This window comes from Spermophilus citellus (genome assembly GCF_964194105.1).
Source record: "Spermophilus citellus genome assembly, chromosome: 7".
In the NCBI taxonomy this organism is placed as follows: Eukaryota; Metazoa; Chordata; class Mammalia; order Rodentia; family Sciuridae; genus Spermophilus; species Spermophilus citellus.
In genome coordinates this window covers 97,905,052-97,931,089 of record NC_138188.1, presented here as the reverse complement: position 1 = coordinate 97,931,089, position 26,038 = coordinate 97,905,052, and the positions used below count along the sequence as shown (strand labels likewise).

General features: G+C 34.9%; 1 protein-coding gene across 1 annotated transcript in view; it reads left to right on the top strand.

The window, feature by feature from the left end:
• Positions 1–1,321: 1,321 nt before the first annotated feature.
• LOC308653930 (cell surface glycoprotein CD200 receptor 5-like) overlaps positions 1,322–26,038 on the top strand; it is a 58,899-nt gene continuing 34,182 nt past the window's right edge. Inside the window, exon 1 of the mRNA XM_081302703.1 lies at positions 1,322–1,382. The gene's annotated coding sequence lies outside the window, so the exon portion shown is untranslated. The remainder of the gene's footprint in view (positions 1,383–26,038) is intronic.

Below are 26,038 nucleotides of genomic sequence, written 5' to 3'. Positions count from 1 at the left end.
AGGAGAATAACTTGGGCCTCCAGATGGACCAGAATCCTACCCTTCACTGTGGTCAAATGGCCATCACTCATGGATGTTGAATGTATATTCTTTTAATGCTCAGTTGGGATTTCCAACATGGCCATGACCTTCTTGTGTGGGTAAAGAAGCATATCCATTGGCAGAATGATACACCTGTCTAGGTCTGGAATGGAATGATAACATTTGCCCAAGACTCTTAGAAGTGTGATTTGTCTTTTGACTTTTATTTCTATGATTCATATCACCTATTCCAATGATTCGAATTTGCTAATGTTGGTATTTATTGAATACTTATTACATTTCAGATACTTATCTAGGTATTCAAGTGCATTGATTCATTTAATCTTCATAATAATAATAATGATTAGCTTTATTTTACAGAAAAGAAAATGAGGCACAGAGAGGCTAAGCACTCTATTTCATTATATCTAAGATGCAGATTGTTTTTTTACACGTTAACATCTCCAAAATGAGATGTGTATCAGTCAGAGCCACAGCAGGAAGCAAGTTACACACCCTAACTGGGTAATTTGAGGAGTTTAATAAAGAGGTGTGTATTTTACAAAGATATGGTCAATGTTTAGGAAAAATAATAAGATATACTGAAGGTCTGTGAAGTTTGCCACCTCTGCGAGACATTTCACTCCTTAGCCTCAAGTTTCAAGATAAAGGAATGTAGAGAAAGTAGGATTTTTGTATTTTTTTTTTTTTAAAGAGAGGTCTGGCTATAAGACAGTGGTTAAAGTAGTGAGCTATAGAAACCCATGGCATCCCCACAGGAATAACATTCTGACCTTATTCTCTGCCTAACCTCTGACCTACACTTAATTCCCTTTTACTGCCAGTGTTTTCACAGGGCACAGAGAAGATTGCACAGCGAGGAAACAGTAGAGCTATAGAAACCCATGACATCCCCACAGGAATAACCTCTGACCTACACTTAATTCCCTTTTACTGCCAGTGTTTTCACAGGGCACAGAGAAGATTGCACAGCGAAGAAACAGTAGTGGCAGCATATGAAGTCAGATGATCTAATTATAGAGGCATTCCCTTGACTGATATTCACCAACAATCCTCACTAACGCTTCATAAACTCTTGCTTTGTAAAAATTAAACTTGAATCAATTTTCTGTCTTATCAATGGTCTTCAGAGGTGTCCCTTCTTTCAAGGGAAAATAAAACTGAAGCCTGCAAAACCAGCAGAATAGATATTCTGGGCCCCAGGAGGAAATTGCATCACTGAGCATGAACCTCAGATTAACAGGATGGTGACTATGAGGAGAACATACCACTGGGTGGGTGGCAACGTGTCTCAGGCAACCTGCTCTGTTTTACACTTAGGAATAAGAGTCTGACAGGAGGTAAGTACGCTTATAGTTACTGCTCTGATTTTGAAAACTTCATTCACTCAATTAGCTTCTTAGGAAATTTTAATTGAATTATGTTGGATTTTCATATTCTGTCCTTCAATTTATTACCTCTTTTATAGTTTCCTCCTTGCTATATTTTATTGTTGCAGTAAGATTGTTCTCAGATCAATCTTTCACTTTACTATTTCTTTTTAACTATCTACACTTTTTAAAATTCATCATTGAGATTTAATGTCAGTGACTTTATGTTTTAGTTTTGTTCTTTCAGTTTGCTTTCTTTTCTTTTTTAAAATTATCTTAATCATGTTATTTGATGATGGTCTTCATACTGCCCCATTATTTCTAGTTTTTGTGTTGCCAATTCTCCTCTTGATTGCTGTAATAGAATTATGGAATTATACAGCAGACAGTGACTGTTGTATGGTAAATAGGTTGGGAAGAACCCAAAGAGTACTTTGCAAAGGAGATGAATTTTATACTAGGCCTAAAGGGTAGGTAGATATTTCAAAAGTTAATCAGGGGGCTGGGGCTCAAGTGGTAGCGCGCTCGCCTGGCATGCGCAGGGTGCTGGGTTCGATCCTCAGCACCACATAAAAAGAAAAAAGAAAAAAAGAAAGATGTTGTGTCCACCAAAAACTAAAAAAATAAATATTTAAAAAATTCTCTCTCTCTCTCTCTCTCTCAAAAAAAAAAAAGTTAATCAGGATGACACAGTCAAAAGAGGACATTCTAAGTAAAGATTTTTGCATATACAGAGAATCATGAAATCTCATGTTGGCTAGAGAAGGAACATAATGCAGTGGGTGGGTGGTGAGTAGAGCAGAGGTAACAAGGAGCTTCAGAAGCAGACAGATACCATAGATGAGCCCCAGATGGGACTGTGGTAAAATGCAGAGCATAGTAGGTAGAAAGGGTGACAGAAGGTACAAGAGTAATTTAATTTTTCAGCTCCAGCTGATGATTTACATTTGACTATGAGAACCTGGCATTACCAGACCTTTGTTTCTCAAGACAACCTGACATCTATATTTTATATAAACCTTTTCTAATTTAAAAAATTATATTAGCTCAAAACAAATATAAAGATCTATATAGTTCAGATTAGCCCAATCTTTTAAATCTCTTGCCTGGATATAAAACATGACAAATAAAGGTCCAATTGTAAAAAGCCATGTATGCTGTTCTCAGAAGTTTAGATTTTACTCAGTAGGCAACTGAAAGAAATGGAGGATCTCAAGTAAAGGAATGGCATAACCACAAGATATTTTGCTTGTTTTATTATTATTATTTTTTAGTGGACTAGAATTAAAACAAGATAATGTCAAGGAGATCTGGGTGGAGCCTATTTTAATAGTCTGAGATGAGTATGATAAGTGTTGGGCTTGGATATAAACAATCAGAAAACAAAATATTCAGAATACTTAGACGATATTTTAGTTATAGGATCAATAAAAATTTTATATCGATTAAACATGGAAGTTCAGTGGGGGTTGCTGATGACAGAGGTATTTTCCTCAATGTGGGTGACATTGCCATTGATCACCAAAAGAACACAGTTTGGATAAATAGATTTTGAGATGAGTTGGAAATGCAGGTTTGAAGCATAGGAAATAATGAATGAGATTCCGATTTGTAAGTTATTTTCTCCTAAGTTATGGATAAGCCATAGGAGTAAATGAACATTTCCTGGGAAGAAGATTGCATTGGATAGAGAAAGACACAGGATGGAATCTGAAGAATGTCACATTTTTAAGGTGTGGGACAGAGAAGAGAGACTAAAACAAGAGAGGAAGTACAGTTCTACTTTGTGGAGAAATAAAATCAATGGAAACCAATTATAGAGTTTGAAGGAAAAAAGATGCAAGTATTTCAAGTTCCTTAAAGAGATTAGGTGGAATAGTAATTTAAAATACCCTTCAGATTGACCAGCACAAAGGCAATTTCAATAGAGTGTTGTGAAGAGTAGCAACACTATGTTGGAATGACAGGGACTAACTCCTCTGTTTTTCTTCTTTGAATTACTGTGAAACATATCTGGAAACATTTTGAAACATGTCAGGTTTCTTTGTGCAATATCATAGTATTAACAAGATGCCCCAAAAATGTATGCTAACAGATTCCCCATTTATATATCTATGTATACCTCCAACCCTCCACCCTGCAAAGATCTTCCTTCTTTTTTACATTTTTAAATTTTTTTAAAAAAAATTTTATTTATTTTTTATTTATATATGGCAGTGGAATGCATCACAAATCTTATTACACATATAGAGCACAATTTTTCATATCTCTGGTTGTATACACAGTATATTCATACCAATTTGTGTCTTCATACCTGTAATTTGGATAATAATGATCCTCACATTCCACCATCATTAATAACCCCATACCCTCCCTTCTCCTCTAATCCCTCTGCCCTATCTAGAGTTCATCTATTCCTCCCATGCTCCCCCTCCCTATCTCACTATTAATCAGCCTTCTTATATCAAAGAAAACATTCGGTATTTGGTATTTTGGGATTGGCTAACTTCACTTAGCATTGTTTTCTCTAAATCCACCTATTTACCTGCAAATGCCATGATTTTATTCTCTTTTATTGCTGAATAACATTCCATTGTGTATATATGCCACATTTATTTTATCCATTAATCTATTGAAGGGCATCTAGGTTGGTTCCACAGTTTACCTATTGTGAATTGTGCTGCTATAAACATTGATGTGGCTGTGTCCCTGTAGTATTGCTGTTTTTAAGTCTTTTGGGTATAGACCGAGGAGAGGGATAGCTGAGTCAAGAAGTGGTTCCATTCCCAATTTTCCAAGAAATCTCCATACTGCTTTCTAGATTGGCTGCATCAATTTGGAATCCCACCAGCAGTATATGAGTGTACCTTTTTCTCCACATCCTCACCAACACTTATTGTTGTTTGTATGCTTAATAGCTGCCATTCTGACTGGAGTAAAATGATAGAGTAGTTTTGATTTGCATTTCTCTAATTGCTAGTGATGATGTACATTTTTTCATGTATTTGTTGATTGATTGTACATTATCTTCTGAGAAGTGTCTGTTCAGGTCCTTGGCCCATTTATTGGTTGGGTTATTTGTTTTTTTGGTGTTTAGCTTTTTGAAATCTTTATATACCCTAGAGTTTAATGCTCTATCTGATGTGTGAGAGGTAAAGATTTGCTCTCAAGATGTAGACTCTCGATTCACCTCACTGATTGTTTCTTTTGCTGAGAAAAAACCTTTTTAGTTTGATTCCATCCCATTTATTGATTCTTGATTTTAATCCTTGTGCCACAGGAGTCTTATTAAGGAAGTTGGGGCCTAATTCCACATGATGAAGATTAGGGCCTACTTTTTCTTCTATTAGACACAGGGTCTCTGGTTTTATCCTAAGTCCTTGATCCATTTTGAGTTGAGTTTTGTGCATGGTGAAAGAATAGATTTAATTTCACTTTGTTGCATATGGATTTCCAGTTTTCCCAGCACCATTTGTTGAAGAAGCTATCTTTTCTCCAATGCATGTTCTTGGCACCTTTGTCTAATATAAGATAATTGTAGTTTTGTGGGTTAGACTCTGTGTCTTCTATTCTGTACCATTAGTCTACCAGTCTGTTTTGGTGCCAATACTATGCTGTTTTTGTTACTATTGCTCTGTAGTATAGTTTAAGTTCTGGTATAGTGATGCCACCTGCTTCACTCTTCCTGCTAAGGATTTATTTGGCTATTCTGTGTCTCTTATTTTTCCACACAAATGTCATGACTGCTTTTTCTGTTTCTATGAGGAATGTCATTGGGATTTTGTTCAGAATTGCATTAAATATGTATAGTGCTCTTGGAAGTATGGTCATTTTGATAATATTAATTATGCCTATCCAAGAGCAAGGTATATCTTTCCATCTTCTAAGGTTTTCTTTGATTTCTTTCTTTAGGGCTGTGTAATTTCCATTATATAGCTCTTTCAGCTCTTTTGTTAAGTTGATTCCCAAATATATATATATATATATATATATATATATATATATATATATATATATTGAGGCTATTGTAAATGGGGTAATTTTTCTTGTTTCCCTTTCTGAGGATTTATCACTAATATACAGAAATGCATTTGATTTATGGGTGTTGATTTTATATCCTGCTACTTTGCTGAATTCATTTACTAGTTCTAAAAGTTTTCTGGTGGAACTTTTAGGGTCTTCTAGGTATAGAATCATATCATCAGCAAACAGTGCCAATTCTTCTTTTCCCATGTGTTTCCCTTTAATTTCTTTCGTCTAATTGCTCTAGCCAGTATTTTAAGAACTATGTTGAATAGAAGAGGTGAAAGAAGGCACCTCTGTCTTGTTCCAGTTTTTAGAGGGAATGCCTTCAATTTTTCTTCATTTAGAATTATGTTGGCCTGGAGCTTAGCATACATAGCCTTTACGATGTTGAGATACGTTCCTGTTATCTCTACTTTTTCTAGTATTTTAAACATAAAGAGGTGCTGTATTTTGTCAAATGCTTTTTCTGCGTCTATTGAGATGATCATATGATTCATATCTTTAAGTCTATTGATGTGACGAATTACATTTATTGATTTCCTTATATTGAACCAATCTTGCATACCTGGGATGAATCCAACTTGATCATGGTGCACAATCGTTTTGATATGTTTTTGTATTTGATTTGCCAGAATTTTATTGAGAATTTTTGCATCTATGTTCATTACAGATATTGGTCTGAAGTTGTTTTTTTTTTTGATGTGTCTTTGCCTGGTTTTGGAATCAGAGTGATATTGGCCTCATAGAATGAGTTTGGAAGTGCTGCCTCTTTTTCTATTTCTTGAAATAAATTGAAGAGTATTGGTATAAGTTCTTCTTTAAAGGTATTGTAGAACTCCGCTATGTATTCATCTGGTCCTCGGCTTTTCTTGGTTGGTAGATTTCTAATGGCGTCTGCTATTTTGTTACTTAAAATTGATCTGTTCCCTACCAGTTTTCTGTGTCTTGGATTTTCTCTAACTGTTCCCTTTTGGAATAATTTCTCTGTTAGGAGGAAAATAGCAATGATCACTTTTAAATGACAGTGCAGACTGTCTCCTCTATTTTCAGCCACTGTCGTTTTCTCCTTTTGTGTAGTACAATTTTCTTTGTATAGATGCAGAATGAAAAACATTTCAAATCTGTAGCCTAAGCTATCAACAGCAGTCAAAGCTGCTCCTGGTCTGTTTTCTGTGTACTATGGTCTTGTCCTTCCCCTTTCCTGCGCTTTCTTCCTCTGTCTCCCTGTGACACATTTCAAGGGTCACTTTTTTTTTTGTAATCATTTATACTAATGTTAGGAAACCTAACCACAGAGAGGGCCCGCAGAAAGGAGACAACTCATTAAGAGGAGGCAAGTGCTGGGTCAGTACTATCATTTTGAAATGGAAAAAAATGCTTCATTCAAGAATAAGAAAGCAATTCTTGTTTTTGCTGCTGTTTTGACCAGAAAAATATAAAATGAAGTCAGTGTTGATCAAGAAATATTAGTTACAAAAATGTACTACAGAAAATAATCTGCCATTCTAACTTTGCCCTTTCACTGTTACGTAATAGTCAAAGACTGTATATTTACACTCAGTGTGTCAAGTTCTGACCAAGAAAAGTGTTACGTGACTTCAGAGTACATCTGTTCAGAGTCAATTACTACAGTTATTTTGGTATTTATTAACTTTTCTCATAAAAAATAAAAATAAAAAAGAAAATTAAAAAAAAATTGATCTGTTTAAATTGTGTACATCATCCTGATTCAATTTGGGCAAATTATAAGACTCTAGAAATTTATCAATGCCTTCAATATTTTCTATTTTATTGGAGTACACGTTTTCAACATAATTTCTAATTATCTTCTGTATTTCTGTAGTGTCTGTTGTGATATTTCCTTTTCATTATGCATGTTAGTGATTTGAGTTTTCTCTCTCCTTCTCTTCATTAGCATGGCTAAAGGTCTGTCAATTTTATTTATTTTTTTCAAAGAACCAACTTTTTGTTCTATCATTTTTTTTTCAGTTATTTCTTTTGTTTCAATTTCATTGATTTCAGCTCTGATTTTAATTATTTCCTGTCTTCTGCTGCTTGTGGTGTTGATTTGTTTTTCTTTTTCTAGGGCTTTGAGATGTAGTGTTAAATCATTTATTTGTTGATTTTTTCTTTTTAAGAAATGAATTCCATGCAATGAACTTTCCTCTTAGAACTGCTTTCATAGCATCTCAGAGATTTCGATATGTTGTGTTTGTGTTCTTATTCATCTCTAATTTTTTTTAATCTCCTCCTTGATGTTTTCTGTAACCCATTGTTCATTCAGTAGCATATTATTTAGTCTCCAGGTATTGGAGTAGATTTTATTTCTAATTTTATCATTGATTTCTAATTTCATTCCATTATGATCTGATAGAATGCAGGGTAGTATCTCTATTTTTTTATTTGCTAAGAGATGCTTTGTGGTATAGTTTATGGTCTATTTAGAGAAGGATCAATGTGCTGCTGAGTAGAAAGTATATTCTCTCGTTGAAGGATGGAATATTCTATATATGTCAGTTAAGTCTAAGTTATTGATTGTATTATTGAGTTCTATAGTTTATTTGTTCAGCTTTTGTTTGGAAGATCTACCTAGTGATGAAAGAGGTGTGTTAAAGTCACCCAAATTTATTGTGTTGTGGTCTAGTTGACTCTTGAACTTGAGAAGAGTTTGTTTGATAAACATAGCTGCTCTATTGTTTGGGGTGTATATATATTTATAATTGTTAAGTCTTGTTGGTATGTGGTTCCCTTGAGCAGTATGTAGTGTTCTTCTTTATCTTTTTTGATTGACTTTACTTTGAAGTCTACTTTATTTGATATGAGGATGGAAGCCCCTGCTTGCTTCCACAGTCGATGTGAGTGGTATGATTTTTCCCAACCCTTCACCTTCAGTCTGTGAATGTCTTTTTCTATGAGATGAGTCTCTTGGAGGTAGCATATTGTTGGGTATTTTTTGTTTTGTTTTGTTTTTGATCCAATCTGCTAGTCTATGTCTTTTGATTGGTGAGTCTAGGCCATTAACATTCAGGGTTATTATTGAGGCATGATTTGTATTCCCAGCCATTTTTTATCTATTTTTGGTATTTAATGTGACTTGGTTTCTCCACTGATTAGGTTTTCCTTTAGTGTAATACCTCCTTCTGCTGATTTTCATCATTGTTTTTCATTTTCTCTTCTTGAAATAATTTGCTGAGGATGTTCTGTAGTGCAGGCTTTCTCATTGTAAATTTTTTTAAAAAATATTTTTTAATTGTAGATAAACACAACACCTTTATTTTATTTTGTTTTTACATGGTGCTGAGAATAGAACCCAGTGTCTCATACAGGCTAGGCAAGTGCTCTACCACTGAGCCATAACTCCAGCCCTCGTTGAAAATTCTCTTAACTTATGTTGTTTATCATCGAAGGTTTTTATTGCATCATCAAATCTAAAGCGTAGTTTTGCTGGATATAAGATTCTTGGTTGGCATCCATTTTTTTTTCCAGAGCTTGCTATATGTTGTTCCATGATCTTCTGGCTTTGAAGGTCTGGGTTGAAAAATCTGCTGAGATATGAATTGGTCTCCCCCTATATGTGATCTGATTCCTTTCTCTTGTGGCTTTTAAGATTCTATTCTTATTCTGTATGCTAGGCATTTTCATTATAATGTAACTTGGTGTAGATATGTTGTAATTTTGTACATTTGGTGTCCTGTAAGCCTCTTGTATTTGGTTTTCCAATTCATTCCTCATGCTTGGAAAATTTTCTGATATTTTTTGACTAAAAATGTAGTGACTATGTAGTGAAGGACACTGTCCAGGAGCTTATGCACCAAAGATTGTGCATTCTTTTGGTTTAAAACTCTGTGCCTTTCTCTATCCCAATGACTGAGTTTAGTCTTTTGAGCTGTCCCATAATTCTTGGATGTTCTGTTAATGGTTTCTGACTTTCTTCACTGTGGGATCAACTTTATTTTCCAGATTGTATACTTTGTCTTCATTATCTGAAGTTTTAAGTTATCTAGTCTGTTGGTTATGCTTTCTATTGAGTTTTTTATTTGATTAACTGTATACTTCATTTCAAGGATTTCTGACTATTTTTTTTTTAGGCTCTCTATCTCTCTCCTGAAGTAATCTTTTGTTACTGTATTTACTTTCTTGTCTTATTGTTGGAGTGATCAATTTTTTGCTGGTATTTGCTCACTTAGGTCCTTCTTTAATTCACAGATCATTTTAATTATGAACCTCTGAACTCCTTCTCTGACATTTTATCAATCTCATTGTCCATGGGTTCTGTTATTATAGTGTCCTGATTTGTTTGGGGCATTTTCCTCCCTTGTTTTTTCATATTGTCTATGTGTCTTCCTTTCTTGCAGTGTGAATCTGAGATATTACAGTTTATTCCCTATATTCTTGTGGTACCCATGCAGATTGTCTGTACCTCACCTTGATGTTGGGCTTCCAAACCCTGCTGGTGTCCCTCAATAGTGCTACTGCACCCTGGATCTAGGTCCTGTGCAAGTTGGAGTAGGTGGATCTGGGCTGCTGGGCTTGACTTCCTGCAGTAGTCTGCTGGTCAGAAGGGGTGGTCCTGCACCAAAGGCTAGGCTCTGGTGGTGTCTGCCCCACTGGGAAAGGTGTGGACCAGGCCTGCTGTGTGCCTGGGCTCCGCAGAGGCTGGTGTGAGTAGATCTGGGTCCCTGGGCTTGACCACCCACCAAGCTCTACTTGGACATCTAACAATTCAAATTTGATATGTCCCAAACAACTCCCCTTATCTTTCCAAACATGCTCCACTCCCAGATTTTTACTCCTTGTTGATGGCAACTCTGTTCTTTTACTTCTGGGGACTAAATTCCTGAAATTATCTTTAAATTCTATTTCTTTCTTTTTTTTTTTTTTGCTGTACTGGGGATTAGTCCTACAGCTCACCACCTGTAAGTCAAGTGTTCTACCACTGAACTATATCCTCAGTCTGTTTTTTTTTGTTCTATCATTTAACTCCTCAAAATATAATTATGTTTTGAAAAATATTCTTATCTCTTGCAAAAACAATTTCAAAGTAACTTTAAGGAATAAATCAATTTATCTAGACAAGAAAACAGTATGGTATGACTTTTAAAAAAAGAAAAAACTCCGTTTCATAATCTGAAACTAAGAAGTTCTGAGTGGGGCTGGGGATGTGGCTTAGTGATAGAAAATGTGCATAGGAGGCCCTATGTTTGATCCCCAGCATAAAAAACCAAAGTTTTGAGTGTCAAATAAATAATTCATTTGACTAAAAATGTAGTGACTACATAGTGAAGGACACTGTCCAGGAGCTTATGCACAATATATTAGAGGGATATTTTTATTTTCTGAAAGAGATAAAAGATCATCTTTTAAAAAATGCATATTTTTTTTTACTTCTCCGGCATATGTCATCCAGTGACTGTCCCTAACCTCCACTTCTCATTAGCTTTCAATTGCATGCATTTTTCTGTGTTCTCAGAAAATTACTTTATCTTTTTTATTAGGAAGAATATGAATTATTTGGTTAGGATGTTACTGAATTTTCCACCATTTAATTCTCAGCATATGTTTTCTTTGACATCTGCTTGACTAATCTTTTTCCTTTAAAAATAAGGAAAAAAAATCAAGAGTAAGTAGGGTTGAGGAAAGAGCAGCATTTTTGGAGCCTGTAATGTAATCTTGTAAGCTTCAGCTTTGCCGTCTTTAAGATGGGCATACAGACAGCTGTGTCACCAGACTGCTATGAGATGCCTCTTACAAATACTTAGCAGAACATCTTGTAAATGGCTGGTGAAAAATAATTGATAGCTCTTATAAAAAATTATTTCCCCCCTTTTTATTATTTTCCTTTTGCCGCATTAAAAAAATCATTCTAATTTGTTATATATGACAGCAGAATGTCTTACAATTCATATTACATATATAAAGTACAGGCTCTCACTAAACTGCTCAGGTGGCCTCAAATTTGCTATCCTCCTGCCTTAGCTTCTTGAGTAGCTGGGATTACAGCTGTGTGCCACCTCACTGACTTTGTGGCATATTACAGAAGTAATCCATCAGCCACTCCTGCAGTCTCTGTCTTCACAGTATTTCTAGATTCCTACCACTTCTTAATACTTTTACTACTATCATCCTGATCTAAGCCAAAGCCAGACCTGAACTGCTGAGTAACTGGCCCCCACCTCAGCTCAAACATAAACTATTTGTAACACAAAAGCCCGAGGGAGGCTGTTAAAACGTATGTAGATGACGTCGCTCCTCTTTCACCATCTAGTGGATCCCCACTTCACCTTGAGCTTCTGGTGTTCCCCGCAGCTTTATGGGATCTACCTTCCACTCCTTGGCACCTCTGTCCTCACCTGGCTAATTACTAGGATCCCCATCGCCCACTTACCCTGGCCACTCTATTTTTCTCTCCTTCAAACATTCATGAGGTTTTGCAACTGCTTATTTCACGGATTTTTGGATTGCTGTGTTTTTCTTTTTCTTTTTTTCTTCTTCCAGATATTCACAGGGTAACTTCTTCATTTTTTTTTCAAACTTCCGTTCAAAAGTAATCTTAAGGGAGCATGGGAGGAATAGACGAACTCTAGATAGGACAGAGGGGTTGAAGGGGAAGGGAGGAGACTCGGGGTTATTAATGATGGTGGAATGTGATGATCATTATTATCCAAAGTACATGTATGAAGACACAAATTGGTGTGAATAGACTTTGAATACAACCAGAGATATGTAAAAGTGTGCTCTATATGTGTAATAAGAATTGTAATGCATTCCACTGTATAAATACACAAAAAAGTAATCTTTTAACTGAAGTTTAACCTTGCCACGGGCCTTCCTTGGGCTGTGTGTGTGTGTGAACTATGCGCTTTTGCGTGTATGGGAGGACTGGCCTGGTGTTGCGTGCTCTTTAGGCCAAGCAACACACGTGTGCACTTCCCTCTCACTCTGCCTGTGTTCCCACACAGCAAAGATGGGTGTGACTGGAAAAGGAAAAATAATACAAGGGGGAGAAATGAATTACAGTAGAGGGGGTAGAGAGAGAGGAGGGGAGGGGAGGGGAGGGGAGGGGGGATAGTAGAGGACAGGAAAGGCAGCAGAATACAACAGTCACTAGTATGGCAATATGTAAATCAGTGGAAGTGTAACTGATGTGATTCTGCAATCTGTATACGGGGTAAAAATGGGAGTTCATAACCCACTTGAATCAAAGTGTGAAATATGATATATCAAGAACTATGTAATGTTTTGAACAACCAATAAAAAAATTAAAAAAAAAAAAGATGGGTGTGACTTGTGAAGATGTCAGTTGATCTGCTGACCACAATCACCAAGCTAGACTTAACCCACTGCCTTATTTGGAAAGAACATTCTATGAACCTCCTTTTGTGCTCCACCCTCCCTCCCATAAAAATAAGGAATCCAGGTGCACACTCTTTCTTTCCAACAGACTCCTAAGGTCTAGAGCTGTTCCAGATTTTGAAAAAGTATTTCTGTGTGCTTGTGTGCTTTCTTTGCCATATTCTGTTATTAATATAGCCAGACTTTGTGAACCCAGCATAGGTCACCAGCCCAGCTAGCTGGAGATATAAACTGACTAACAAATTTAAAATTATTACCAATTCCTCCCCCAAATTTTCATCCCCATGTTTTCTTTACTAAGTTTTTTTTTAAATAATGTAGTTCCTACAACACTAACGTAGTTAGTTCCTTGACTATTATTCTTTTTTTTTTTAAATTATTTTTTAGGTTTAGTTGGACACAATGTATTTTATTTATTTATTTAAAATTCATCCATTCATTCTTATGTGGTGCTGAGGATTGAACCCAAGGCCTTGCATGTGCTAGGTGAGCACTCTACCACTGAGCCACAGCCCCAGTCCCAACTATTATTCTTTATTACAGCATTTTCAGAGCCATCTATTCCATTGTTGAATAACCTGTCTAAAAATTATTTCAAACTGAACTAGAAATTTGCATCCTATACTCTATTGGTTACCAACTTTAAGAGTACGACACTGGAATGGTTTATGAATTCTTTGCTACTGATTTAATTTTGATCTCTTCATAAGGTTTATATATTCAAAACTTGGAAACCTACTCCAGGTGTCAAATGGTAAATAAGAAGATTTTTTTGAATGATTCACATCAAAGATTTAAACAATATATATTGCCATAGTTCATGTGTTTGTATTGGTCTCCTCTCCTCCTCCTCTTCCTCTTTTTTTTTTTTTTTGGTAAGGCAAACAGATCATGCATTTATTTCTACATGTGTAGTTTCATGGTTTTCTTTAATCTTCTTGCTGCCAGTTTCCCCCTCAAAGCTTGTGTAAGCAGATTTTATGTGCAACCCTTGTATTGTGTGTGACTGTAAATACACATTTGCATAGAGAGGGATGAACATAGTGATGAGTAGTCTCATTTTTGTTATAGTTTTTTTTTTTATCCTTGTCTTTGATTTATCTGGATTAGAAACAAACAGATTTTGGTCAACTAAATGAAGAATAAATCTCATTGAATCACTAAGTACAGATATTCCAGACTATGAGATGCCAAACCCAGATGTCCTGCATACTCTCTTGGTTAATTAATTATTTTTGGTACCAGGGATTGATCTCAGAGGCATTTTACCAATGAGCCACATCCCTAGCCACATCTTCTTTTTATTTATTTACTTTTTTATTTTGAGTCAGGGTCTCACTAAGTTGCTCAGGGCTTCACTTAGTTGCTGAGGCTGGTCTTGAACTTGGAATCCTCCTGCCTCAGTCTCTGGAACTGCTGGGATTATGGGCATGCACCACCCTGACTGGCTCTTTTGGTTAAATTTATCAACTATTTGTGGGATCATGAGGGAAAAAGTAGATTTGACAGACTCTCAATCTTGTGTGATGATTTGAATATGGGGTGTCCACCAAAAGCTCCTGTGTTGATGCAGAAATATTCAGAGGTGAATTGATTAGATTATGAGAGCTGTGACCTAATCAGTCCAATGTAGTTTGAATGGACTGGGTGGTTACTGTAGACAGGTGGGGACTGGCCGGAGAAGGTGGGTCACTAGGGGTACCCCTAACCCCTTCCCTCTCTCTGCTTCCTGGTTGCCGGGAATGGAGCTGCTCTCCTCTGCCATGCATTTCTGCCTTACCTTGGACTTAAAGCAACAGACTGGGCCAATCATGGACTAAACTTCTGGAACCATGAGCCTAAACAAACTTTCCTTCCTCTATGTTGTTCTCTTGGGGGTATTTGGGGGTATTATTTCACAATAATGCAAAGTTGACTAACATAGCTTGGATTGGCATTGACCTCAGATTTCTTCATAAATTTGGATAGCAGAGACCTATATCTATTTGATGTCTGTGCTATTGTTTATCTTTAGGTCATCATTGAGTGGCTTAATGTATCAATAATGTCTTTTGAACATTAAGGAGGTAAAATGAGAATCATAAGGAGCAGTTTTCATTCCTAAGAAGTTTGTATTCTATTTAACTAATTTGTTTTAGAACCACCAAATTCTGATAGATTTCACCTGTTTTTTTTCTCATGATAATAATGAAACTAAAGAATGAGGGGAGTTGATTATTTGTATGAAAGTTTTTATGTCTTATATGCATAATTTTTGAGATAGGTGTAGCAGTGATCTTTGTGGAAGAAAATAACAGAGAGAAACATGTTTCCCTTTATAAGTGGAAATTTATTAAATTTACAATTGTCAGTAATCTTTGTGGAGGAACATAATATAAAAAGAAACGAATTTCCTTTTATAAGTGGAAATAAGTTTTTTTTAATTCACAATTCCTTTGCAGAGAATAACTAATTAAAATCAGATTACATGGTTTTTCTTTTCCAACTTTCTAATGTCTTTGACAATCAAGAGGAAAGAATAAACTTTGGTTTTCCAAGCTTGTTTTAGCTTAGCTGTAGTAAAAATGTGATCCAAAGACCAAAGATGGTCCTCTGAGAGAAGTTCTTAAGGTTGTTTCTGTTTTCACAATAATGTTAAGATATTGTTTGTCTTTTTAAAAATATTGATTTTTATTAAATGTCAACTCCTAATATATTCCATTTGGTGAAATGTGAAGTATACATAAAACACTTGTGATACCTCTCAAAGTATGATGGTTGTCTTTAACACAAATGCTTGTGTTACTTTTTGAGTTTTGAGTTGAATGAACTGCTTATTATTTTTTTCCGGAATACCATCTTACTTGAATGAACAACTGACACACACTATGGTTATTACAGGTTGAGCACCTCTCAGGTGAAATGCTTGTGACTGGAAGTGACTGAAAGTGTTTTAGATTTTGGATTTTTTTGGATTATGAAATATTTGCCTATATATAATGATATATCTTGGCAATGGGACCCAATTCTAAGCATGAAATTAATTTATGTTTCGCATACACTTTATACATATAGACTGCAGTTATTTTTGTACAATATTTTTAGTGCAACTGTTTTGACTGTAACTGGTCACATGAGGTCATGTGTGGAATTTTCCACTTGGGGTATCATGCCAATTCTCAAAAAGTTTTGAATTTTGGTATATTTCAGATCTAAGAGTTTGGTTTGTTTGTTTTTAACAATTTATTTCTGAATGCACACTCATTTTCTAGATCCTACATGACATGTTCATATTATTGCTTTAATGTCTTATAGAGTACACGCTTGTGTAATTTTGTGTTTTCTAGGTGCATTTTTTGGGATCTTCAAGATACTTTAAGAGTACAAAATTCCTTTTTTCACTTTTTCAATTTTAAAATTTAATTTTTAAACCTATCGATTGAAAAAATTAATGAGTTTTGTTGTGCAATTTCCATACATGCTAAAGGAATCTGAAATTAAAGGAAAAAAAGGAAAAGAGAATTTCATCAGTTGTTTTAGTTGATAAGAAATGTATATTATGGGGGCTGGGGATGTGGCTCAAGCTGTGGCGGCTCACCTGGCATGTGTGCGGCCAGGGTTCGATCCTCAGCGCCACATGCAAACGGGGATGTTGTGTCTGCTGAGAACTAAAAAAAAAAAAAAAAAAATTAAAAAAAATTCTCTCTCTCTCTCTCTTAAAAAAAAAAGAAATGTATATTATGGCTGGACATGATGGCGCATACCTGTAATCCCAGTGGCTCAGGAGGCTGAGGCAGGAGAATGGAGAGTCCAAAGCCAGCTTTAGCAACTTATTGAGGACCTAAGCAACTCAGGGAGACCCTGCCTTTAAATAAAATACAAAAAAAGCGCTGGGTATATTGTTCAGTAGTTGCATGTCCCTGAGTTCAATCCCCAGCACTGTCCCCCCCGTCATGTATGTTATGATCACCTAAGATTACATTAATTTTAACATTGCTTTAAACTTATAGAACTTTTCAAGTGTGGAAAAGTCATAAAAATTTATCAACAGCATTAATTGGTTTATGTGAATGGGCCTGTGAGTGTTTTCTTTCTTTCTTCCTTCCTTTCTTTTTTGTGGTGCGTGGGATTGAACCCAGGGCCTTGTGCATTCGAGGAAAGTACTCTACCAACTGAGCTATATTCCCAGCCCTCATTTTTTTCTTGTTATTAATTTGCACATTCTCCAACCTTAATTAACTGCCTTCTGCATACACACATGATGTGCGTAAGCCACTGTGATTGTTTATGCAGTCTAGCACACTGTGGAACAAGTCTAACCTGCCTTAAACAGTGGCCATGATTGATGAAAATAGTTTCCCAATTTTAACCCTAGTAAACATTTGGATTTTTCTACTTATTGCTCTTATTGCTCTTATCTTCTCAAATTGCAAAGCTTACTATATCTTCTTCTGGGGTCTTTCAAGTTTCTTACTGGTTTTCAAGATAAATTTCTAAGACAATTTTACAAAATATGTTATAAATCAGCATTAACATTTATTGAGGGAATATTTATCGGGATTACTTAAGCATTTAAAAAAATGACATTTTATTTTTTTGAAAATGAAACATACCTATATTTCAACCAATACAGAAAAACCTAAGTGCTTACAATTCCACCAATCATAAACAAACATATTAATATCAGCTGCATACTTTTCTATTGATGTATATAAAAAGGAGAAAAAAATAATTTCACAAAAATGCTTTTATCTAGAAATCTTATTTTAAATAAGAAGTATTGTTACTTGATCTTAAAGTGTGAAACTGAAACAATTCTAATTTGGAGATAAAAATTTCTTCACAATATTTAACACTGAGAGTGAACACCAACATAAACTGTAGACTGAGGAATAATCGAGAATCAACATAGGCTCATCAGTTATAGCAGATATACCACTTTGGTGGGAAATGCTGATGATGGGGGAGGCTGCACCTGTGTGTGGGAAAGGAGCACAGAATGCTTTGTACTTTCCACTCAAGTTTTTCTGTGAACTAAAACTGTTATAAAAAAGAAAGTCTATAGGGCTGGGGTTGTGGCTCAGTGGTAAAGGGCTCACCTCATACGTGAGAGGCACTGGGTTTGATCCTCAGCACCACATAAAAGTAAATAAATAAAATAAAGGTATTGTGTCCATCTACAACAAAATTTAAAATAAAAAGACAGTCTATATCTGTACAGAAAAGTGAGCTTTTCAGCAGTATTTTATGGTTTACTATAACAATGTGGAAAACATTCAGTGAACTAAAAAGAAGAACATGTTGAATAGAAAGAGAAATCTTCATAAATATATACTTCAATGGATTTGGATCATTGCCTCCTCTATTTTGAAAAGGAAATCTTTGCCAATAAGATACTCGCTTTTTATTTTTTTGAGATACTCATTTTTAAAGGAGTTTGCTAAAGAAATTATGAACTATATTAGGAGATGTAACTAGAAGTAACTAACCATTCAATTTTTGTTTTGTTTTTTAAATTTAATTTTTATTGGTTCTTTTTAGTTACACATTATATTAAAGTGTTTTTTGACATATTATACATACATAGAATATAACCTATTCTAAATAGGATCCCATTCTTGTGGTTGTACATGATGTGGAGTTTCATTGGTGGTGTATTCATATAGGAACATAGCAAATTTATGTCTAATTCATTTTACTGTATTTCCTATTCCCATCCTCTCTCCCTTTCTTTTATTTCCCTTTGTCTAATCCATTGAGCTGCTGTTCTTCCCTTCCCTCACTTATTGTGTGTTAGCATCCACATGTCAGAGAGAACATTCAGCCTTTGTTTTTATGAGATTGGCTTATTTCACTTAGTATTATGGATCTCCAGATCCATCCACTTACTGGTAAAAGTCATAAGCCATTTTTTATGGCCGAGTAATATTCCATTGTGTATAATATAGCATATTTTCTTTGTGCATTCATCTGTTGAAGGGCACCTGGGTTGGTTCCATGGCTTAGCTATTGTGAATTGTGCTGTGATAAACATTGGCGTGGCTGTGTCACATCACTGTAGTATGCTCATTTGAGGTCCTTTTGGTATATACCCAGGAGTGGGATAACTGGGCCAAATGATGGTTCCATTCTAAGTTTTCTGAGGAATCTCCATACTGCTTTCCAGAGCCTGTCTGTTCATTTTTAAAGTTAGGTTTTCACAGTCACACAATGTCCATTGACTCCATGCAAAACTTGCTCTTTTTTCCACTTTCTGATTTTTTATTTATTATTTTACATTTTTGAGGATTTAAAGCATTTGCATTCTGTTGTTTAGACATAATTCCTTCAAATATTTAGTCTTAAATATATATTTAAATTAATTTTTGTTTATCATCAGCATGGTTTTTATTTTGATTTGTCTCTTGGTTGATTGGACATCACTATCTGGAACTGTGTTGTTTTAGAGAAATAGAAGAGGGAAGAAGAAGGATTAAAAGAAGAAGTGTGGGGCTGGAGTTGTGGCTCAGTGGTAGAGCACTTGCCTAGCATGTGTGAGACACTAGGTTCAATTTTTAGCACCACATATAAATAAATGAATAAAAACAAAAGTCCATCAACATCTAAAAAAAGAAGAAGGAGTGTTTTCTCATTCTCTTCTGTTCCTTTTAATACAGATATACAGGCAAGATGAAATAAGACCCATAATTCCTTACTTAGCTCAGCATGTCTATTTTTATGATGCTGCTCATTTAATATCTGGTAGGATCTATTGCCTGATAATATAATCATGAAGTAATTAGCAGGGCTAGTTTTTATTCTTAGGGAGAAAAAGAAGAAGAAGAAAAAAAAAAAACCCAAAACAAAACAAAAAAACCCAGACCCTCAGAAACAAAGCCAATTCTGGCTCATTATCAAAATTATTTGAAGACTACTGATTAAACAATATTTTTCTCAAATGTTAGAGCAGATATAGAAACTGTAGCATTCAAATGAACTTGACTGTGGTTCAGATGAGAAATAAACAAAGGATAGCGTATTCTAAGCTATGAAGCTTGTAACAACCACAAGTGACCACACAATGAGAACATAATACCTGCTTTGTGCGTACATATATTTGTGTTTGTGCAATTAGTGCTATTATGAAATGCTTGTATTAGTGGTGGAAATATCTGTGATAACATCAACCTGAACAGGAAGTTATGTGGTAACTATTTCAGGGTTAAATATGCAGTTTAGAAAGGCTGGTGGAAGAAAAAGGGGGTATACTGCCCAACTCAACGGGGGCTGGTGACTGCAGCTGGCTGTGGAGGGTGATGGAGTCCCTGAAGTCCCTGGCATGTTCAAGCAAAAGCAGGTGAAGTCATATTTGGTGAAAGGCTTTAAAATGTCTAAAAGTGACTTTGAAAATGAGCATATTTTCTGTACAGGATGTAGGTTATCTCCAATGGGAATCGCAGAGTTTAACTTTTGAAGACAGCAAGATTTTAAGGGTTTGTAAAATGCAGGGTGGTTAGGGACTATGGTATAGAAATGATCCAAGATCATTTAAAAGCCAATATATTGAGTGACATCAACAAAAATGTAGGAAACTCCAAAACTCTGTTCCTCTAGTTCTTTGGAACTCTCAAACTTCATTAAAATACTTTATCAAAACCAAGGGAATGCTTAATGCAGAGAAAATTTACTAAACTTCAGTAAGAGAATGATAATGGCATTTTAACTTACCTGCCTACCATCTCCACACCACAGCTGGACAGTGACTGTCAGAAAGGGCAATACAAATATCATTCTCAAACAATCGTGGTGGCATGTTTTGGCTTCTCTAGTGACTCTCTGAGGGTTTGGCCCCCAGGTGGGGAGCTTGACTTTATTTTTTTCACTTTGAAACTACCTCAGGGCTGGAACCCCTTGAATGTCATTTGCTGAAAACCATTAAAAGGCAAATGTTCTAGGAATGGCTCTCTGGGGTGAGGGATAAAAAATGGGATAAGCAGGACACAGACTGAAGAGCTTAGGAAGAAGCTAGGAAGGGAGATCTGTGGGAGGCTATGTACTTTGCAAAGCTTCCATATGCATTGGGGAAACTAACATCTGTCCACTTGACCAGGGCTGGACGTATGCTCAGAAAAGGTCCGAAAAGGCCCTAAATTCTTACATCTGGCTAACATTCAGGTAGGAAGACAGTGAAGTTTAAGGTATATTTGTAAACTGCCTGGTGTATGCTGAAGGTTTTTCTAATGTACACAGAACTCATCTGCAAAGACTAGGAGATATTCTCTTTGGGTTTCAGGTGTTTAAGGAAATTATTACCAAATCAATGACTAATTATAATAAGATAATGGAACATAGAAGTTATTAGGTACACACAGCAAAGAATTTATATTTTAAAAATCAGACTAAAAAATTCACTAAACAAACAACAAGAACTATGGCAGGTAGCAACAACAAACCCAAGGAAGAAGGAAGAATCTGATTTCCAGAGGTATTGCATTATAATATTCAAAATGTTTAGTGTACAACAATTAAAAAAATTCTCAGGAATGCAAAGATACAAGGAATTTTGCGCCATACACAGGGGGAAATCAAGAAAGAAAATAGAAAGTGTCTCTAAAGAAACATGGATATTTTACCTACTAGTCAGAGGGTTCAAATCAAGTATTTTCAGTATGCCCAAAGAATTAAAGAAGACTTTGTAAAAAGAAATAAAAGAAAATCAGAAGAATCCAATTTCACCAAATAAAAAAATACCAGCAAAGATAGAAATGTAATAAAGGAAAAAAGTAGAAACTTTGGAGCCAAAGTATAATCACTGACATGAAAAAAATCATGAAAGACGTTAAATAGCCGATTTGAGAGGGCAGAGGAAAGAGAGAACTTGAGACCGAGAAATTGATAATCCCAATTGAGATTATGTAGTCTGAGAAGCAAGAAAAAATAAATAAAAGGAAGAAAAATGAACAGAACCCAAGAGGCTTGTAAAACATTATCAACTGTACAATGTGTACAAGGTGAGCCCTAGAAGGAAAGGAAAGGGGAGAGAGGGAGAGAGGTAAAGGGGGGGGTGGGGAGAGAGAGAGAGAGAGAGAGAGAGAGAGAGAGAGAGAGAGAGAGAGAGAGGAAAGAGACCAAAAGAATATTTGAAGGAATAATGGCTGAAAAATTCCAAAATCTGATGAAAGACATGTGTTGACATATTTAATAAACTCAATGAATGCCAAGTAGGATGAATTCAAAGAAATCCACACTGATCCACATTATAAGCAAACTGTCAAAAGACAAAGACAAAGTGAGAATTTTGAAAACAGTAAAGAGAAGTGATTTATCTGCACAAAAGAACTTTAACAAGATAAATGGTCAGTGACTAATCAGAAACCATGAAAACCAGAATGTGGATGAATGACATACTTAGAGTGTTGAAAGAAAAATAATTATAAGCCAACAATTCCATATCTGGCAAAACTATCTCTCAACATTAATGGAGAAATTAAGATATTTCTAGAAAAAAAATAAAGGAGTTCATTCCCCATAAACAATAACTCATAGTCATAAGAGGAAATAAAAAACATTGGTAAAGATATCTACATGTGTGAATATGTCAGTATTATTTTATTTTTAGTTTCTAATTTTTTTCCTACATAATTTAAAAGGCAAATTCAAAAAGGTTACCTATGTTAAATGGGCCCATATGTTTAAAAGATCGAATTTGTGACAATAGAAATATTAAGGGAAAAAGATGAAGTTGAATAGGATCTAAAGTTTCACCTTTTCTTTTTGTTCTGTTGAAGCTAAGTTATATTGATTTAAACTAGATGGTTATAAATGTAAGTTTTAATTATAATATCGAGTACAACCACATAAATAAAAAACAAGAAAAAAGGAAATGAAAAAGAAAACAAAATATTTCTCTAAAAAAGAATCAGAAAAGAAAGTATTATTGAGGAACCGAGAAACACAAACAATGTATAAGATACAGTGAAAACAAATGGAAAAATGGTAGAATTAGTACTTCCTTATCTGATTATGATAACTGCAGATTAAATTTTACATTTAAAAGTCAGAGATTAGAGAATGGTGGGAAAACAAACATGATCCAATTATGTGCTGTCTAAAAGCGATTAATTTTATATCCAAAGGCACAAATAAGATGAAAATGAAAAGATGGAAAAATATATTTCTGTAAGTAGTAACCAAAAGAAAGCTAAGATGGATATACCTATTATCAAACAAATTTTAAGGCAAAAGTGTTACAAAAAGACAAAAATGCCACTTACTATTGATAAAATGTTAATATGTTGGATACAACAGGTGATACACACTTACTTATAAACATACACACCTAACAAAAAAGCTCCAGAATGCATGAAGTAGAAACTGACAGCAGACAGCAAAAATAGTTCTATAATAATTGTTGAAGGTTTCAGTTCCCTCCCTTCAATAATAGATAAAACAACTAGATAAATGGTCAGTATGGAAACAGAAGGCTGAAAGCACTATACACTACAATACAGCTAGACTCAACAGACAGATACACAATACTCCACCCCAAAACAACAGAATACAAATTTTTCTCAAGGGCACATGAAACAGTTCCCAGAATAGGCCATATGTTAGGCCACAAACCAGTCTGAATACATTTAAGAATGTAATAAAATAAAAAGCATCTTCCCTGGAAACAATGTAATGAAATCAGTCTCAGAAGGGAAACTGGGAAGTTCACGAATATGTGGAAATTAAACAACTAATGGGACAAAAAAAAAAAAATCATGAGGAAATTAGGAAATACATTGAGATGAATAAAATTGATCTCAATTTTAAAATTTTAAAATTGATCTCAATTTTCAATGTAGTGTTTCTATTTCTCAGTGAAAAATGTATGACTGTAAATGCCTATATTAAATAAGAACAGCTCAAATAAATAACCCTAAATGTACAACTTAAATAACTAGAAAAGAAAAAACAAATTAAATCTAAAGCTAACTAAAAAAGAAAATGATAAAGACTAGAGTGGAGATAAAGATAAATCAATAATAGGAAAATAATAGTCAAGAGAACCAAAAGTTTGCTTTTGAAAGATAAATGAATTTGGCTAGTTGGCTAAGATAGAAAGAAAGAAGGAGGTTCAAATTTTTTGAAATTAGAAATGAAAGCAGAGACATTACTACTGACTATGGAAAGAAGAATTATGAGAGAACACTATGAATAAGAGTACACTAATAAATTAGGTAACCTATGTGAAATTAACAACTTCTTAAAAACACACAAAGTACCAAAATTGAATCAATAAGAATTAGAAAAATCTGCAGAAGGCCAAGGTAGGAGATCACAAGTTCAAGGCCAGCCTGAATAACAGAGTCCTTGTCTCAAAATAAAAAACAAAGGGCCAGGAAAGTTCTCAGAGCATCTCTGGGTTCAACCCTAGTACTTAAAATTAAAAAAAGAAAAAGAAAAAGAAAAAAAAAAGGAAATATGAATAGGCCTGTAACAAGGAAAGAGATTGAGTCAATAATCAAAAACTTCCTCACAGAAAAAAGGAACATGTTTATACTCTTGGTTGGACTGTAAATTAATATAACCAGTACGCAAATCAGTATGGAGATTCCTCACAAGACTAGAAATGGATCACTAAATGAGTCAGTTATACAACTCCTCAGTGTTTATCCTAAAGAATTAAAGTCGGCATGTTATAGTGATACATGTATACCCATGTTTATAGCATGTTTATAGTACAATTCACAATTGCCAAACTATGGAACAAGACTAGGTGTCCATCACTGAATGAATGGTTAAAGAAATTTGGCATATACACATAATAGGCCATTAGGAAGAATGAAGTTATGTTGTTTTCAGCAAAATGGATGGGACTTGAGAGCATTATGTTAAGTGAAATAAGCCAGAGTCAGAAAGTCAAGGGTCATATATTTTCTCTCATATGAGGACAGAGAAAAAGAAAGGTGTCAGAGGAATCACATGAAAGTTTAAGGGAAATCCGGTAAAGTGATGAGTGAGGTGGGTGGGGGGAAGTAGAGGAATAATCCTGGGGAATGCTATTGACCAAATTTTATTGTTAAAATGTGTTCATGTATGACTATGTAACAGTGAATCTCACTATTATGTATAATTATAATACACCAATAAAAAATATGGAGGGAAAGAACCTCCCTACAAAGAAGGGCTCAGGACTAGATGACTTCATTGGTGAATACTACTAAACATTTAAACAGTTAACAAATTAAATTCTTCCAATAAATATAAGTGAAAGGAACACTTCCTAATTAATTCTATGAGAGCAACATTAACTTGACAAAGACATCACAAGAAAATATAGAACAATATCTCTTACGTATATTGATAGAAAAATCCTCAACAAAATACTCACAAACATAATGCAGTAGCATCGTAAAAGCATTATACAGCATGTTAAGTGGAATTGAACAACAGAATGTAATGGTTCAACATATTAAAATCAATCAATGTAATAATCCACATTAATGTAATAAAGAAAAAACCCTAAATATGATAATCTCAATGATACCAAAAAAAAAAAAAAAGACACTACACAGAATCCAACACCCTTTCATAAAAAGAACACTCAGTAAACTCAGAATACAGAGGGAACATCCAAACACGATAGAGGACATTTATTAAAAACCCACAGCTAACAGAATGCTCAGTGATGAAGTTCAGAAGCTTTGCCCCCAAGAACAGAAACAAGGCAAGAGGGCCCACTTTGTCCACTTTATTTGACATTCTACTGGAAGTTCTATTCAGAGCAATTTGGTAAGTAGAAGAAATAAACATTGTCCCAAGTGGTGAGAAAGAAGTAAAATTACCTTACTCACATATGACATATGCCTTAAACATACCACAAAGAAACCCCAAACCCACTATGACTAATGAAGAAATTCAGCAAGGTTTGAGGATATTACAACAACACGCAAAAATGAGATGCATTTCTGCTGTATGCAGTGTAAATGCCTGTAATCACAGTGACTCAGGAGGCTGAGGCAAGAGGATCACAAATTTGAATCTTGCCTCAGCACCTTCAGGAACCTGTGCAATTTTGTCAGATCCTGTCTCAAAATAAAAATTAAAAAGGGTTGGGAATGTAGCTCAGTGGTAAGGCACTCCTGGGTTCAATTCCCAGTACCAACCAACCAACCAACCAACCAACCAACAAAAAAGAGATGCATTTCTATACATTAGCAATGAACAATCTGAAAAGAATACTAAACAATATTAAACAATTCAGAAGAATTTGAAAAGAATATTAAACAATTCGATTGACA